The 16,763-nt window shown below is 38.5% G+C and overlaps 1 pseudogene across 1 annotated transcript in view; it reads right to left on the minus strand.

The window, feature by feature from the left end:
- Positions 1-15,992, minus strand: part of LOC117264766 (E3 ubiquitin-protein ligase RNF31-like) — a 42,018-nt pseudogene extending 26,026 nt beyond the window's left edge. Inside the window, exons 1-18 of the transcript XR_013488307.1 lie at positions 15,851-15,992; positions 14,023-14,228; positions 12,954-13,100; positions 12,025-12,180; positions 11,867-11,923; positions 10,952-11,093; positions 10,557-10,718; positions 10,320-10,470; positions 9,706-9,857; positions 6,608-6,750; positions 6,172-6,417; positions 5,623-5,964; positions 4,644-4,829; positions 4,288-4,494; positions 3,890-4,063; positions 1,981-2,079; positions 1,224-1,313; positions 926-1,040 (exon numbers count right to left, since the gene is read on the minus strand). The product of XR_013488307.1 is annotated as an E3 ubiquitin-protein ligase RNF31-like (transcript). The remainder of the gene's footprint in view (positions 1-925; positions 1,041-1,223; positions 1,314-1,980; positions 2,080-3,889; positions 4,064-4,287; positions 4,495-4,643; positions 4,830-5,622; positions 5,965-6,171; positions 6,418-6,607; positions 6,751-9,705; positions 9,858-10,319; positions 10,471-10,556; positions 10,719-10,951; positions 11,094-11,866; positions 11,924-12,024; positions 12,181-12,953; positions 13,101-14,022; positions 14,229-15,850) is intronic.
- Positions 15,993-16,763: the final 771 nt, after the last annotated feature.

Genomic DNA, 16,763 nt, shown 5'->3' on the forward strand with positions numbered 1-16,763 from the left:
CAGATTAATATAAAATATTATTGACAAATAAAACGATATATTATTATTATCATTTTCTTTACAAAATTACAAAGTAATAAAAGGGAAGTGATTAAAAAACAAACATCACAATCGAATCTAAAGAAAGTGATTCTGTGGCCAGACTTAAAATTAGAACTGAAATGTATAAGTTAATTAACTAATAAGATGATTGACTGAAAATGTATCGGCCACTATTTTAATAATGATTTTAGTAACTGTCTAAGAGCATTTGCTGGTTCCCTTGAAATGTAGCAAAGCAGAAGTTTTAAAGTGGCATAAAATGGAAATATATTATGTACAGGTGCCTAAAATTGTGCCCAAGTACAGTACTTGAGCACAATTACCTCCCTCCACTGCCTAATGCAGCTTCATTTAGTTACAGCTACAGAATAACAAAAAAAAAAGTGATTCAGAAACAAACATCAGAAAGAGGGATGCTGCATGACATTGTGCAAATATAAAATACAAGGGCCTTTTTACAAATCGTGCAACTTCAAAAAGAAAAAGAAAAAAAAAGAAGTGAGTTCAAGGAGTTTTTGTCACTTAGTAGGTGGGTCAACTCAGTGACAACGATGTGAAATCAACATAAATAGGTTGAGGCTGGCTGATGTATAAACAAAGGTTGGGTGGTTAGGTAAAAAAACTGAAATGAAACTTGTGGTTAAAGTTTGTGTCCTCAGGAAAACAGCACATTTTGCTGGAGGGGATGCAGAATGTTGGAGACAGTCTTCAGAAAAAGAAATTCTGGAACAAGTGGGTCAAAGGTACTGAATAAATGAAAACCTAAACAAATCTCAGGAGAGCACTGGAAATAAATCTGCTATTGTTCTGATGTATGTTTTGTAACATAAACTGCTGTCCAAAAATTAAGAATTGAAAAAAAAGGAAAGGTTCATGTCCTCACTTATGCCGTTGTCTCTCAGGAAGCCAGCCAGGCCCTGCCTCTGGTACTCTGGATCGTTCTCCCTCTTCCACTGCTGGAACTGCTCACAGGACAGATCCTGGTGCTGAGGCTCCCACTGAGATCACAGAGAGGGAGTTCATGAGCTAAAACCTCCTGCACAGTTTGTTCACTGAAGAGCTGCCAAAGATTCAAGGCTGAATTCCTTAAACTGTATGAAACTTTTCATTATCTGTGATCCAATGTCAGATACTGCCTCTAAATGCAATGAAAAATGGGAACATGAAGTGCTTATACTCACAGGTTTCTTGCACTGAGCGCAAAAACTCCTACGGCAAGATGGGCAGGTGACCTTCAGCTGGTCTCCATCATTGATAAACCCGGACGTGCACTGAAGAGGAGAGAAATGCTATTTATGCCTTGTCATCTTCAGACCAGACTAAATGTAAGTATGTGTCATTTCTACTGCCTATATTAACTGTCCTATTGTTTATGTTTGTTATTTTATTTATCTTTTGCTACTCTGCTGTGTTTTTCCTCCCTCATGTTAAGGGAGTTTGATGTTCACACTGTTGATCCAAAACTATTAGAACTAAGGGTGAAAGTCCACAAGTGCAAACTTCATGGTCAATTCACTGCTTGTTTTCATGAGGCATAAAGTTCAAACATTTTTCCTTCATATCTCTGGTGGAGTTTATTGCAAACAATTCATATTTGGATTTAAGTAAGAGTATAATTAGTTGCATTATATGTTTGTTATAGCCACGCCTTAGTTTGAGAAAGAAAAGGGTTGTTACAATTGTACCAGTTCTCACATGAAACCACTGAGGCTCCATAAAAAATATTTTCTGCATAAAGACTGAGCAGCTTCATGTGTAGACTACCCCCGAGGATCACTGGTACCTCTTTATGTGGATTGTGATACGGAGTCATCATATGAGGAAGTAAATATACAAAGCACGGTATGCAAACTACGGGTGGAGGAGGAAATCAGATTGTGAGAGCTGATAAAGGGAATAGGGAAGAACAACAAGTCAGCCTGTTATTGATGAACTCACGTGACAGCACCACAGGAACTTTGGATCTTTCATCAGAGCGTGCTCAGTCAGCTTTTTATGGAACAGCTCGTACACATCGAGTTCCAGACAGTCCCGCAGCTGGAAAAACAAAACAGGAAATACTTAACTGGTCAAAGTGAAAATAGAAAAATGTGGCACCTTATTACATCTCTTCATTTTTTTGCAGTTTATTTCATGTGTTTTTTATAGTTTTATAGTTTTGGTTTATGTTTCTCTCCGTGTTCTCTGTGTATGCTGACATTAGTATGAAGCTCTACAAAATACTCACCATATCACCTTCCTTTAAGAGATTTACATAGTTAAAAAACATAAGGGATACTTTGAGACATACAATAATCTTAAAATAAATATATGTTTAACATCATGTCCACAGCAAGTAAAAATGCAGCTTTTTTTCAAAGTAAACTACCGAAGTTAGATAAAATCCATTTAGCTCCTTAGCTCTTATTGCTCAACCAAAGTCCTGTTAGTCCGTCTGTGAATTACAAGTAAGAAGATACTTTGCACGTAATGGTACACAGCATATTTTCAATCCCATTTCTTCATGTATTTTTTCTACATAATGTGCGTAATCTTATATCTCATTTAAGTTTTCTTTTACCTTAACTTTAAAGGGAGACTGTGTAACTTTTGAAAGAAGAAATAACACAAAATGAACCTTACAAATGAAGAGTTTAAATTCACAAGCAATAAAACATACAGCACTCTGGGAAAGATGAACCTTTACAGAGGATGTTAAACAAGTAACATTATGACTGTCACTATTATTATTGTTGTTGTTTTTTTAATTAATTCATGAATTATCATAATATTGTTTTCCCATATTTATTTATTTCTATGTTATTTTACTTATTTATTTATTGAGTGCATTCTTCCCATATCATTTGCCATTATGATTGTCTATATGGAAAAGAGGCATGACAATACCCTATGTTTTGTTAGCTTTAAAAATTATACTTCACAATGAAAATATTTAAAACAATAGACTCTGGGGGAGGCTGATATTTGTGAATAATAATAGGTATTTATATAACTGATATTAGTTAATCATTATACTGAATCAGTGTTTTACTATTGCTACTGTGGACTGTGATTTAAAGGTCCAGTGTGTAGGATTTAGGAGGATATTTGGGCAGAAATGGAATACAATACATATGTTTTCTTTAGTGTATAATCACATGAAAATAAGAATCATTGTGTTTTTGTTACCTTAGAATGAGCTGTTTATAGCTACATACGGCGTGAGTCCTCGTCTACAGAGATTGCCATGTTGCAACAGCGTGTTTTTACAGCAGCACAGAATGGACAAATGGCTCTAGATAAGGACATTTGTGTTTTCGCATTGGCCACCCCCTCTGCGACTAGTGTCACAGATTTTTTAAAATGTGAAACTGGGTTATGCGGCATTTTTTATTTGCTTTTCATTACCTGGCCTGTTTGTTTTGGAGAGGAAGAGACTCCTGCAGATAATTCAGCTCCCAGTAAAAACCTCCTGAACAATTAACACTAAAGAAATTCTAACCGGGAGAAGTTAGTTTCAATGTGCAATCCTCACTGCTAAATACCACTTAATCTCCCTAAATCTTTCACACTGAACCTTTAATATTTACCATTATCATGACTTCATCACTGCTCAGCAAAGTTTACATTGTCTCACTTTAAATAAAAAGATGGAAATGACATAAAGAAATACCTGCTGTATATACTGTTTACAACAACTTTCTGAATAAAAAGGAGAATAAAATCATGTAGTTCATGACATTACATATGAAATAAATTAGAATCAATCCTCTTGCAAAGCTAAATCTAAATCTATACTTAAAGTGAAGCAGCCAATCAGAGCTCTATTTATAAACAATGACTACATCATGTTTCTCTCTCGGTGTACCTGTATGTCCAGCGTGGAAAAGTAGCTGTCCAGCTGTTCCGGGTCATTGATGTCTGGCTCACCACAGACGGGACACACCATGTCTCTAATGTGTTTATCTCTCACAGCGATGGTGAAATGCTGCCCGAAGCAGTCGTGGCACACGGAGCACTGACAGGAAGTCAGAGACTGCATCTGGAATATAAAGAGGAGAAAAGGAAGACGTTAACAGCTAACAGTGTAATTGGGATACTTTACTTAAAGGCAGCAAGAAAGTTAAAAACGTGATATAAAAATGTGACACTAATGTGCTGTGTACGATGCCTAGTTTGAGATGATACATCTAAAAAGTTAACCCGCAGATTTGTCTGCAGTGTTAAACTGTGTCTGAAACCACCGGATATAAACTCTTCATCCACCTTGCTGCGGGGGAAGATGCTCAGACAGCAGGGGCACTCGTTAATGAGGAGACGCCTGATGAAATCCTTGTCGTGCGACTCCTTCACAGCTTGCACAACGTCCTCCAGGGAGTAGGTGACATCTGGCTCTTGAAGTAATGAGAGGACGAGCTCGCAGCGCCCCCAGCTGGGCAGGTCGTACAGTGCCAATAGACGCCTGCACATCCTCTGCAGAGAGCACACAAGGACAAGCAAGGAGTTAATATAATAGCGAAGGCTGGAAAAATTAAATCTACAACTTTTCACTACATAAAGTTGCAACATTTATGGAGGTATGAACGCTTAAAGCCCTCAAGTGATTTGCAGTGCAGCCTAACCTGCTTATCTGGGTGTCTGGGATCGATCGGTGGCTCGGGCTGGTCGCTCCAGATTCGCTGGTGGAAGGGCTCCAGGAGAGGGCGCTGCAGCAGAGACAAAGCCTCCTTCACCTCTCCTCCACTCAGCCGCAGGGCCTCCTCACACTGAAACGCATCTCTGAAGCCCAGAGAGTGCAGCTCCTTCATCTGCACACAGACAACAAGCAGAAAATTACAGCTAAATGCATATATACCTTATACCCAGTAGTGTTAGAAGTACTCGGATCTTGGACTCAAGTAAAAATAACAAAACCACAGTGTAGAGTCACTCTGTTGCATGTGAAAGTTCTTTGTTCAAACTGCTACCCAGAGTCTCAAAATTGGTTCATTTCTACTGTCAGAAGGGAAGAATAACACAAAACCTTCTGTCTATGTATGATTTAGCTCTATTAAGAGAGAACATGTCTCGTCTATTTACAGGGGACACATGACTCCCAGAAAAGTTCAAAAGTTTGAAGTGTCCACCTTCTACTCATTAACAAGGGTGAAGAGGACTTAACGACACTCCTACATTTCACTTCCAGCACACCACAGACTGGCTTTGTTCTGAGTTATCTTTCAAGGTCCGAAAACTGGGAGACACTCGAGATACGTCCTGTTTTCTCATGTTTTTCTTTCACCTGTAAAAAGCTTCTTATCAGCCTCAGTGCAGTCTCTTGTTGAGACTCTGCTCCCCCTTGTGTACTGTCCAAGCATGAATAAAGACTTCTCAGGAGTTCTCTCCTATAGTTTACTTGACAATAAGTTATCAAGAACATATCCAAAGATACTTTATGGCATTTATTTATGTGCTCATTAAAAATTGAGTCGTAAAGTCGTAAAGAAACTAGAGGATTTTAGTGGATGCACCCATCGGCTACTGACCCGACGATGTGTAGAGCCTCTGTGGGAAAAGGCAGATATTTCGTGAAGCCAAGCGATGTCATTTTAATTGTCCTACCTTGACCTGTCTGTCTCTGAGCAGCTCTCTCACGGCTCTGTCTGTGTCTCCTCCTGCTGACAACCAGGCCAGCTTGGCCTCAGCTCTAGACAGCTTCACACCTTCACCTGTGACACTGGGACCACTCAGCTCAGCCTCCTCTCCGTCTCTCTCCACCACTGGTTGTATCCCAGAATCCCCTGCTTTGTAATTGAGCTGGACGGAAGCCGCCATGGCGCAGATTTCATCCAGCAGGTGAGGCAGCTCCAACGTCAGCCAATCACAAGGGTTCGTGTTGCTGCCACCGCACACACAGATGGCTGCGTACACCTCCTCAGCACTGACCCCACGCTTTTCTGCTTCCTGTAAAGAAGAAACAGGATGAATCTTTGTTTACTTTATAATTGTGTCTGTAAAACATTTCAATACTGTGGCGAATGTTGCTCCCTATAGCAAAAATACATAACATTCCCTAGTTTAAGCTTTCCAGTTGTGAGGATTTGCTACATTGTCTGTCTCATGTGAAGGTGCTGGGGTATTGGTTTGTGAGAAGTATCCGTGTTGACCTACTCTGATCTGGTGGATGAGAGAGAGGCCGTTTTCCCTCATCATCTTCTGTCTTTTCAGCTCCAAGTTGGCTCTGGGCTTCAGCTGGGGCCTCACACCCAGCTGGGGTTGATCTTTAATGCTGCTGGATGGAGTCTGCTGGAGAGACTGGGGCAGCGAAACTCCAGCAGAGTCTTTACATGACAGGTTGCACATCTCACACACCACAGTGGGATTGGTGTTTACATAGGTGCAGAACTGGCACATCCACTGTGGAAGAGAGAGAAAAGAAGGAAGAAAAAAGACAAAGTTATAAATGTTAAGTAGTTGAAAGTAGGAAAAACTTTTTTTTTTTCAAAAAAAAAAAAAAAAAAAAAAAAAAAAAAAAGTTGCCTTCTTGTGTAATTAATTAAAAATCAATTACGTCAGAGCTTCATCATGAGTAAGCAGTGAGACAAACCTTTGTTCCAGAGTCAGACAAAGATCCTGGGCTGGACAACACTGGTGCGACAGGTGGTCGTGTGGCCAGACGAGGGCGCTCACACACCTCACAGAGGATGCTGCTGCCTTGATTCACCACTGTACAGCTCTTACACTGCCACTCTGAGGGACCAAGCACAAACACAACTCATTCAAACTGCTACTCCTCTGCATGCATGTTTCCTTATGTAAATACCATTTTTCTCATCATATTTTCATTTTCCTGGGGTAATTTTTTTTTGACAGCAGAGGTTTATTGCTCATGATTTTGGCCCAGTCCAGTAGAAATAGGGCATTTTTGAAAACAGAGACTTTCCCTCTTTTATCCCGTGGTTGTATGCCTACATGCACCAGTCAAGTTTCTCTTTGAGTTTACATCCATGTCTGTGAAAACATGGATGCGCCAGACCCATTGTCCCCACGACAACACAGAAGATCTATACCATCAGCACAGTTTGAAGTTGGGCACCCAAGATGAGTGTCACCAATTCAGTTTCTGACCAAATGTCTCCCGTTCTGTTCCTGAAATATGACACTGAATACTGGCCAGAAAAGTGTTTTATGCAGAACATTATGAGTCACGGTGAAGCTGTCCCTTGACCTCTGGATAAAAAATTACTTCATTATTTTATCCTATTAGACATTTGTGTGAAGCTGTCATATTAGTGTATGAATTCTTGAGTTATTTTGTGATGTCACACTGACCTTAATGTTTGACCACAAGATTTGAATCAGTTCATTCTTCAGTCCAAGTGGATATTTGTGACAAATTAAAAGAAATTCACTGACAGTGCTCTTGAAATATCTTGTTCATGAGAATGAGACAGGTGCAGGGTCACACTGACCTTGACCTTTGACCACTGAAATCCAAGCAGTTTAATCTTTTGTCCAAGTGAACATTTGTGCCTAATTTGAAGAAATTCCCTGAAGCTTTTCTTGAGATATTGTGTTCACGAGAATGAGACGGATGCAAGGTCACAGCAACCTTGACCTTTGACCGCCAAAATCTAATCGCTTCATCCCCGAGTCCAACTAAATGTTTGTGCCAAATTTGAAAAAATTCCCTCAACGCTTTCTTTAGATAGTATGTTCACGAGAATGGACACACAAGGTCACAGTGACCTTGACCTTTGACCACCAACAACTAATGCGTTTATCGTTGAGTCCAAGTGAACATTTGTGCCAAATTTGAAGAAATTCCCTTGAGGTGTTCTTCAGATATCATGTTCACAAGGACGGGACGGATGGATAGATGGACGGACGGTGTGACATGCAACAAAGGTTCCACAGTTGGAATGTGCTCTAAGTCTATCATTATATATATATATATATATATATATATATATATATATATATATATATATATATATATATATATATATATATATATATATATATATATATATATATATGTATGTGTCTATATACAGTACAGGCCAAAAGTTTGGACACACCTTCTCATTCAATGCGTTTTCTTTATTTTCATGACTATTTACATTGTAGATTCTCACTGAAGGCATCAAAACTATGAATGAACACATGTGGAGTTATGTACTTAACAAAAAAAGGTGAAATAACTGAAAACATGTTTTATATTCTAGTTTCTTCAAAATAGCCACCCTTTGCTCTGATTACTGCTTTACACACTCTTGGCATTCTCTCGATGAGCTTCAAGAGGTAGTTACCTGAAATGGTTTTCCAACAGTCTTGAAGGAGTTCCCAGAGGTGTTTAGCACTTGTTGGCCCCTTTGCCTTCACTCTGCGGTCCAGCTCACCCCAAACCATCTGGATTGGGTTCAGGTCCGGTGACTGTGGAGGCCAGGTCATCTGCCGCAGCACTCCATCACTCTCCTTCTTGGTCAGATAGCCCTTACACAGCCTGGAGGTGTGTTTGGGGTCATTGTCCTGTTGAAAAATAAATGATCGTCCAACTAAACGCAAACCGGATGGGATGGCATGTTGCTGCAGGATGCTGTGGTAGCCATGCTGGTTCAGTGTGCCTTCAATTTTGAATAAATCCCCAACAGTGTCACCAGCAAAACACCCCCACACCATCACACCTCCTCCTCCATGCTTCACAGTGGGAACCAGGCATGTGGAATCCATCCGTTCACCTTTTCTGCGTCTCACAAAGACACGGCGGTTGGAACCAAAGATCTCAAATTTGGACTCATCAGACCAAAGCACAGATTTCCACTGGTCTAATGTCCATTCCTTGTGTTTCTTGGCCCAAACAAATCTCTTCTGCTTGTTGCCTCTCCTTAGCAGTGGTTTCCTAGCAGCTATTTGACCATGAAGGCCTGATTGGCGCAGTCTCCTCTTACCAGTTGTTCTAGAGATGGGTCTGCTGCTAGAACTCTGTGTGGCATTCATCTGGTCTCTGATCTGAGCTGCTGTTAACTTGCGATTTCTGAGGCTGGTGACTCGGATGAACTTATCCTCAGAAGCAGAGGTGACTCTTGGTCTTCCTTTCCTGGGTCGGTCCTCATGTGTGCCAGTTTCATTGTAGCGCTTGATGGTTTTTGCGACTCCACTTGGGGACACATTTAAAGTTTTTGCAATTTTCCGGACTGACTGACCTTCATTTCTTAAAGTAATGATGGCCACTGGTTTTTCTTTAGTTAGCTGATTGGTTCTTGCCATAATATGAATTTTAACAGTTGTCCAATAGGGCTGTCGGCTGTGTATTAACCTGACTTCTGCACAACACAACTGATGGTCCCAACCCCATTGATAAAGCAAGAAATTCCACTAATTAACCCTGATAAGGCACACCTGTGAAGTGGAAACCATTTCAGGTGACTACCTCTTGAAGCTCATGGAGAGAATGCCAAGAGTGTGCAAAGCAGTAATCAGAGCAAAGGGTGGCTATTTTGAAGAAACTAGAATATAAAACATGTTTTCAGTTATTTCACCTTTTTTTGTTAAGTACATAACTCCACATGTGTTCATTCATAGTTTTGATGCCTTCAGTGAGAATCTACAATGTAAATAGTCATGAAAATAAAGAAAACGCATTGAATGAGAAGGTGTGTCCAAACTTTTGGCCTGTACTGTATATATATGTCTTAGTCCCACCTGTGTTGGGAGATGTGGGAACTGACATCGGACTTTCTTGAACAGTGGATGCAGCCGTGGCGAGTCGAGGCCGTTCGCAGGTCGTACAGAGGACGGCTCGCATCTCATTCACTGTAGTGCAATGTGCACACTCCCAAGGTGACAGGGATGGACTGGAAGATAACAGAAATTTACAGTGTAGTCTAGCTATTCCTCTCCTCTTTAACAGCCCTGCAACATCAGCATTATTCATTTAGTCATTTAACCCATATATTTATCCAGCATGGTCTAATGAGAACAATTCACTTTCTTATTTTTGGATGGGTGCAAAAAGAGAAAAACATTATCATTACAAGACTGCAAATAAAGGCTAAAACTTAGAAAGCAAACCAGCATTAAGTAAAACATGAAACACATCAATATGGGATGAAAGCAAAGTTAACCTTAAGGATCTATGACTAAACTGAGAATTTAAAATCTGCAAAAGAAATCAGGTGATTCTGCTTAAATACGGCTAAAGTTTAATCCACCTGAGTGCAGAAAAAACATATAAAAGTCTTTTAAAACTGAGACCACACTGCTGCAAAATGAAGAAGTACATCTGACAGTGAATTCAAGTTTCTTTGTCTCCTCACCTGGATGTTTTGGCTGGTGTAATAATAGTTCTGCTATGTCCTTTGCGGTCAGGGTGAGAGTGGAAAAGCTTGTCACAGTTCTCACATAACCTCTGGACACAGGTGGAGCACCGAACGTGCACAGCAGAAATCCCACAGATGGTACAGGTCTCTACAGCCACACAAACAAAACACAAGTTAAAAACTCAAACGCAGATGTTGCATTCCTGTTTTAAAGCCTGTTGTAATCTGGCATACCCTGTTTGATTTTCTGCATTTTATCTCTTTTGTGATTGGTTCTGGTGGGGTGGCGGTGAAAGAGGTCATCACATGCGTCGCAGAAAGCTTGATTGTCACAAGATGGGCAAACCAGAGACGAAGCGGCACCACACAAATTGCACTCACTCGCTGCTGGAGAGCCTGGAGAGCAAGACAGAAGAAAGTTAGTGGGTGTATTGAGGCTTGGATGCTGGACTAGTAACATGCTCAGTGCCCAATGAACTTATAACTTCCAACCTAAAAATTTTATAAATAAACAGACATTCACATTTGTCTAAAATACTAAATCTATATTTGTGGCAACGAAAGAGACTAAACTGCCACACAATGATGAAAGCAGCTTCGTCAGCATATGAGGTGTGGTGGCAGCTCACCTGTCGATGGTTTCAGAGGTTGTCCAACAGGGCCTGGAGTGTGTTTAGGTAGAAGAGATGGAACCTGGGGTTTGTCCGCCTGCTGCTCCTCTCCAGGCAGGAAAACCACAGCGTCACTCACCACCAGCTGATCCTGAAGATCCTGAAGAAACAGGCATCACATTTAAAACTCTTTACGCTTTTAATATGCAGCAGACAGAAGACTAGAATTACCACTTTGTGCCAAATTTTGCCATAATTAGTGTACTGAGTGTCTTGAGTTATGGCCAACATGTTTTGCAAGGTCATAGTGACCTTGACCTTTCACCACTAAAATCTGATAAGTTGATCCTAAAGTCCAAGTGGAATTTGTGCTAAATTTGAAGAAATTCCCTAAAATGGTTATTGAGATATTTTGGGTTACAAGAATGAGACAGATGCATGGTCACAGTGACCAGTAAAATCTAATCAATTCATCCTTGACTCAAAGTGGACGTTTGTGTCAAATTTGAAAAAAAAAAAAAAAAAAAAAAGAATAATAATAATTCTCAAGGCGTTCTTGAGATGTCGGGTTTACGAGAATGAAACAGACGAGGTCACAGTGACCTTGGCCTTTGTCTTAGTATCACTTCATTCTAATTAGTTCATTGTTCATCATCCTGATAACATAATGCCTCCAGCCAATGCTCTCGCCAGTACAAGGGCATAAAAATTATAACTGACTGATGACAGTGATCAGAGTGCATCAATGCTGAAAGACTTAAACTTGCTTATAATAAAGGATTTGTTTTTTTTGATTTATGTTTTTATCAACATAATATTAACAGCTGATTTCCCTAACTGTTATAATATGTCAGAATTGGTCAATAATATGTGATTTATATTCTCTGTTTGTTGGGGAAAAGTGCAACAGCCACTGGAAACATTTGTACAGACCTGCTGAACGATGAATGGGATGATATCTTTGAAGTATTCTGGGTGAGGGTGGGTGCCCTGAATGAACAGAGGCATAAGAAATGGAACATGGTGAATTTTATACACAAAACAATTGATGGTTAGGGTATTTAGATGACTGCTCACAAACAAATACAAACCTTTATGAGCATGTCCACCTCTGTGCGTAGGGTCATGACCTCCAGTGTCACTGCAGAAACTTTTGCAGTGTCTGGTTCAGCGACTTCCTCAGGGAAACTGAGGCCGTCTATCTGCTGATTGGTGTAACCGTACAGATACAAGACTGTCCGACCTCCCTAAGAAGGGAAACCAGGATTAAAATCAAAAAGTTGAATGACTTTCAGACTTTCTCCTGGCAACATATGCCATCATTTTATACGTAAATATTTAAAGACGAAGGCCATCTTTATTTCAATGTTCATTTCAGTAATACATTTCGGTAGTGAGCTTGGCGTTGTGGGAGCCAATCTATGCACTCTTATTTGCCTAATAAAGACAAAATGCATAAAATGTATTAAGAAAATAATGAAAAAAACAGAAATAAATAATTTAAAATAATAAATAAATAAAGGGAAAATGAAAAGGGAAAATAATAAATGAACAAATAAATTTGAAAATAAATACATTTCAAAAATCTGTTTAAAATAAATAAGATAAAAAAATAAATGCAAAATAAATAAGTACTTAAAAAATTATCAAAATACATAAATACATTTCAAAATGCATTTAAAATAGATGAGTTAATTTAAAAAATAAATTCAAAAAATGGGAAAGTAAGTACAAATAGGGGAATCAATACAAAGAAAAATAAAGAAGCAAATTCAAACAGATATATCAGTTTATTTAATTAATCAAATAATAACGACTTTCTTTTTAGCATTATTTTGGTACATTTAATGGCATTTTTATTAATTAACTAATTAAGCTATTTCTTCCCTTTTTTTTTTACTTTGGCAGCTTTCATCCTCCATACACTAAAGTTTTGCTCAAATCTTCTGTGAATGCAGAAATACAGTGAAAAATTGGAACTAATGGATGTTTAAGGCAGAACTATATAACCTTTGCTCACCTTGATGGCATCCACTGTGGTTCTGAAGACGGGGTTGTTGTGCTTGACACTCCTCCAGTATCTGGGCCTGGCAGGACTAGTCAGGTTACAGCCATACTTCTCCAGGATACTCAAGGCCTTGACCAGTCTACTCAAAGACTCCAGAACCTTAAGTTGAAACAAAATTAATGTGATGAGTTAGTAATGCCAAATTGACAAATCAACTTCTGGAAAACATATATATTTTTATTGCCTATTCTGTCTTAACGCAGCATAAATTGTGTTCTTTATCGTTTGTGTAATCTCACATGTATTTAGCTGAGTATTGAGGCTCTGTGTTGCTATACATTTTTGTTACATTTCTGCCCCCGAGTGGTCAGATATCACTACCAGATAAAGATGTGTCTTCTCTGAACAGGACACACTGATTAAAGCCACTTTTGAAAATGTTCCTTTAGTAAAAGTTTGCAAGTATTAACGGCAAAATGTATTTAAAGCAATAGAAGTAGAAAAATGTCCTCTGTGACTGTACTATCACATATGATGTCATCAGATGATTCTGACTCATGCATTAATGTAAAAGCAGGACTTTACTTTTGTTGTAAGTTGAGGTGGAGCTAATTTTGAACTATTAATTCATAATTATTTCCATTATGAATTAATCCACTGATTATTTTCTCAATTAATCCACTAGGTGTTTGGTTTGTAAAAAAAAAAGTGTAAATAGTGAGAAATGTTCATCACAATGAGCCACGGCCCAAAGTGACATCGTTACAATGTCTGTTTTGTCCAACCAACAGTCCAAACGTTAAATAGTTACAAAATAATTTTCTGCCAGGCGTTTCAGCACATTATCATATGTTTTTTGTGCACAAATTTTAATTTGTCATGTTACTAAAAATGTCAGATAAATGTATGAAGTAGAAGTACAATATTTCCCTCTTAAATGTAGCTCAGTAGAAGTGTAAAATGGCATTACAAGTACCTCAAATTTGTTCTTAAGTACAACGCTTGAGTAAATGTACTTATATTCATGGTATGTCAGCAAAAATCTATCAGAGCAGCACCAAAAGACACCAGAAAACTTTACCTCCTGTCTGTTGCGGCAGGCTGTGTTCTCCCTCAGCATGGCTTCCACTCCAATGTGACGGTACTTCTCTGACAGAGGCAGGGAAATGCCTGCCATGGTCTGCACCTCTGCTTTCACATCCTGAGCTGAACCTGAGGAGGAGAGGAGGGATTGGGATCTCCTCCTGACCTCGTCCATCTGGACAGATGCAGGGCTGTTGCTCATTGCTGTCAGAATGGAAAGATGACTATTTTGATTATCAATTTCTTGTTTAAAATAAAGCACTAATATCACAAGTGTGAGAATGTGCTGTGTCATTCTCACCTTTATGTTTTCTCTGGGAAACTGTAATATTTTTCACATATTTTAAACTAAATGATTGATCAAGAAAATAACCAATACTTGAGTAAGCACTTACTGGAATAAGGATGTCTATTAATTGGAAAAAAAAGAGGCCTCTTGTAGTTAATCTAAACTGAGAGCTGGCTGCATTTCAGAGCAAATATTAAATTTGTACAAGTTGAATACAAGTCCAAATTATTAACAATTCACATCAATAGAAATGTTTTAATCAATCTGGACTTCAGGGTATAATTGAATGCTTAACCATTTAGCCTACAACATGCCAGGAACACCCCAAAACAAGATTAAAAAGGCACAATTTCCCACAGACGATGCTGACATCTTGGTCAGCCAGTTGACAGAACAGTCAATACTTGATCAATGAATAAATTCTGCATTTTACACTACATTTCCATTAATACCCCTGAAAACAATAAATACAAAAAAAATAACAAAATCTATCATTTATATGGGAAACATTGTAAATACAAGAAAAGAAGGGATAAATTAAGATGGGACATCATTGTTCCCCATGAGGGTAATACACAAAATAAATAAAGAATGCTTTTAATGAAATATATAAAAGAAAAATAAGAAATTAATGGACTTAGAAAAATTACATTAATCAGCAATACACATCACAATAATTTCCCAAGATCATTTAAAAATGTTACATAAAACTTCTGGTTTCTTAAATCGATTCAACTACAGCTTTTCTTTGGTTGTTTGTTTGATTTACTTTCCCTATTTAATTTTATGTTGTGTTTTGCAACACTAGTTCTGAAAAGTGCTGTATAAATAAAGTTTATTGTTATTTATTATGTTGTAATAAATATTGTCATCATCATTATTTATTCATTTATTCCTTTAAAGCACTTTGAACTACTTTTGTGTCTGAAATATGCTATACTAATACAGTTTTGTATGATTATCATTATTATTATTTCTTTAAAGCACTTTGAATTATCTTTGTGCCTGATATGTGCATTAGAATTAAAGTTTATTAAAATTATAATAATATATATGTATATTTTAAAGCACTCTGAATTGCCTTCGTGCATGAACTGCATTGTAACTAAATCTGCCTTGCCTTAAACCAGGAATCTATGTTTTAATATTCTGGCACAGAAAACAGACAGGGAACAGGGTAAAGGTTTCCTGTAAATGCCCACCATTTATTTTAACAACAAACTGTCAGCAAAGCAAAGGTTTATTCTGAGATAAAGTGTCGTCAACAATTTCACTTTTAATTCAGCATATGACGACTGCTGGAAAGTCCGGGCTAATCATAGTTTCACTCCGATGGACGTCACAGTAGAAAACAGCTGAATATGAAATCATAAACACCACCAGACAGCATTCTAAGTTGTGTGACTTCACCATAAAATTGTATTCATTAGGTGTCAGCTGTCAGTTTTGAAGCGTATGCTAGCGATTAAACCCTGATAACAACAATTCCTGTTAGTGGGGAAACCGAAACTTTGAGTTACTAAAAAAACTAACATACCTGCTCAGTTATCGTCGTCACTAGCTTCGACGGTTGTTCCGTGCTTCGGCCAGCAGGTCGAAAGTATTTATGTTTCCATTAATTAAAAATATGATCTTTTAAGTCCATACCAGCTGTCAGTGTGCTACCTGCTTTGGTTTTGTGTTGTCTCTGAAGCTAACGTAGCTCTAAATGCGGAACTTGAGATTGACGGTTTATGTTCCGGTTCTACTTCCGGTCTGATTTCATTTTTCAAAATAAAAGCGTGATAACCACAACTGAGCAGAAATGTATATATTGTGACGGCTCCTTGGCCTCTGACCTCCTTTTTGTTTGGTGCCTGGGATCTGGGGAATGGCTCATTAGGAGAGATGGCTAACACCTGATTTGGTGTGAATGCTCACCTATTTATATTGGGGCCTGAGCATTCAGTCTCTCTCTCCTCTTTTTGAGTTGCTGGGTTTGTTTGATCTTGGGTTATTTAGTTTTTTTGTTATCTTACATCTAAACACATTCCCACACACTTCAGACATTACTGATAACTGACATACGCATTTAAGTTAGTTTATTTAAATAAATTTGTTTTTTCTACTTTAAAGTCATGTGTGGTCTCGTCAAAACAGACTTTGGTAGTATGTTGTGCTACTTTTTGGTGGAGTATCGTACATGACTGTAGTGTTTTGTTAGTTTGGGGAGCTTTCATCTAATCCATTTTTGGGCTCATCATTTTGAGGTAAACGGGCAGTGATAAAATGTTTGGTGTGGCATTATTTTGACTGGTGTTCTCCTCAGTCAGGCATAGCAGCAGGCTCTGCTAGAGGGTCTGTTGCAGGGTGTTTTTGAAGTGTGGCAGGGAAAGTGGTTATAGCAGTTGGCTTGGGATCATGTCCAGGGTTTTTTGGAGAGTCACTGTTTTTATGCAGTTGCTTTCCAA

Source organism: Epinephelus lanceolatus, chromosome 20 (genome assembly GCF_041903045.1).
Source record: "Epinephelus lanceolatus isolate andai-2023 chromosome 20, ASM4190304v1, whole genome shotgun sequence".
NCBI lineage: Eukaryota > Metazoa > Chordata > Actinopteri > Perciformes > Serranidae > Epinephelus > Epinephelus lanceolatus.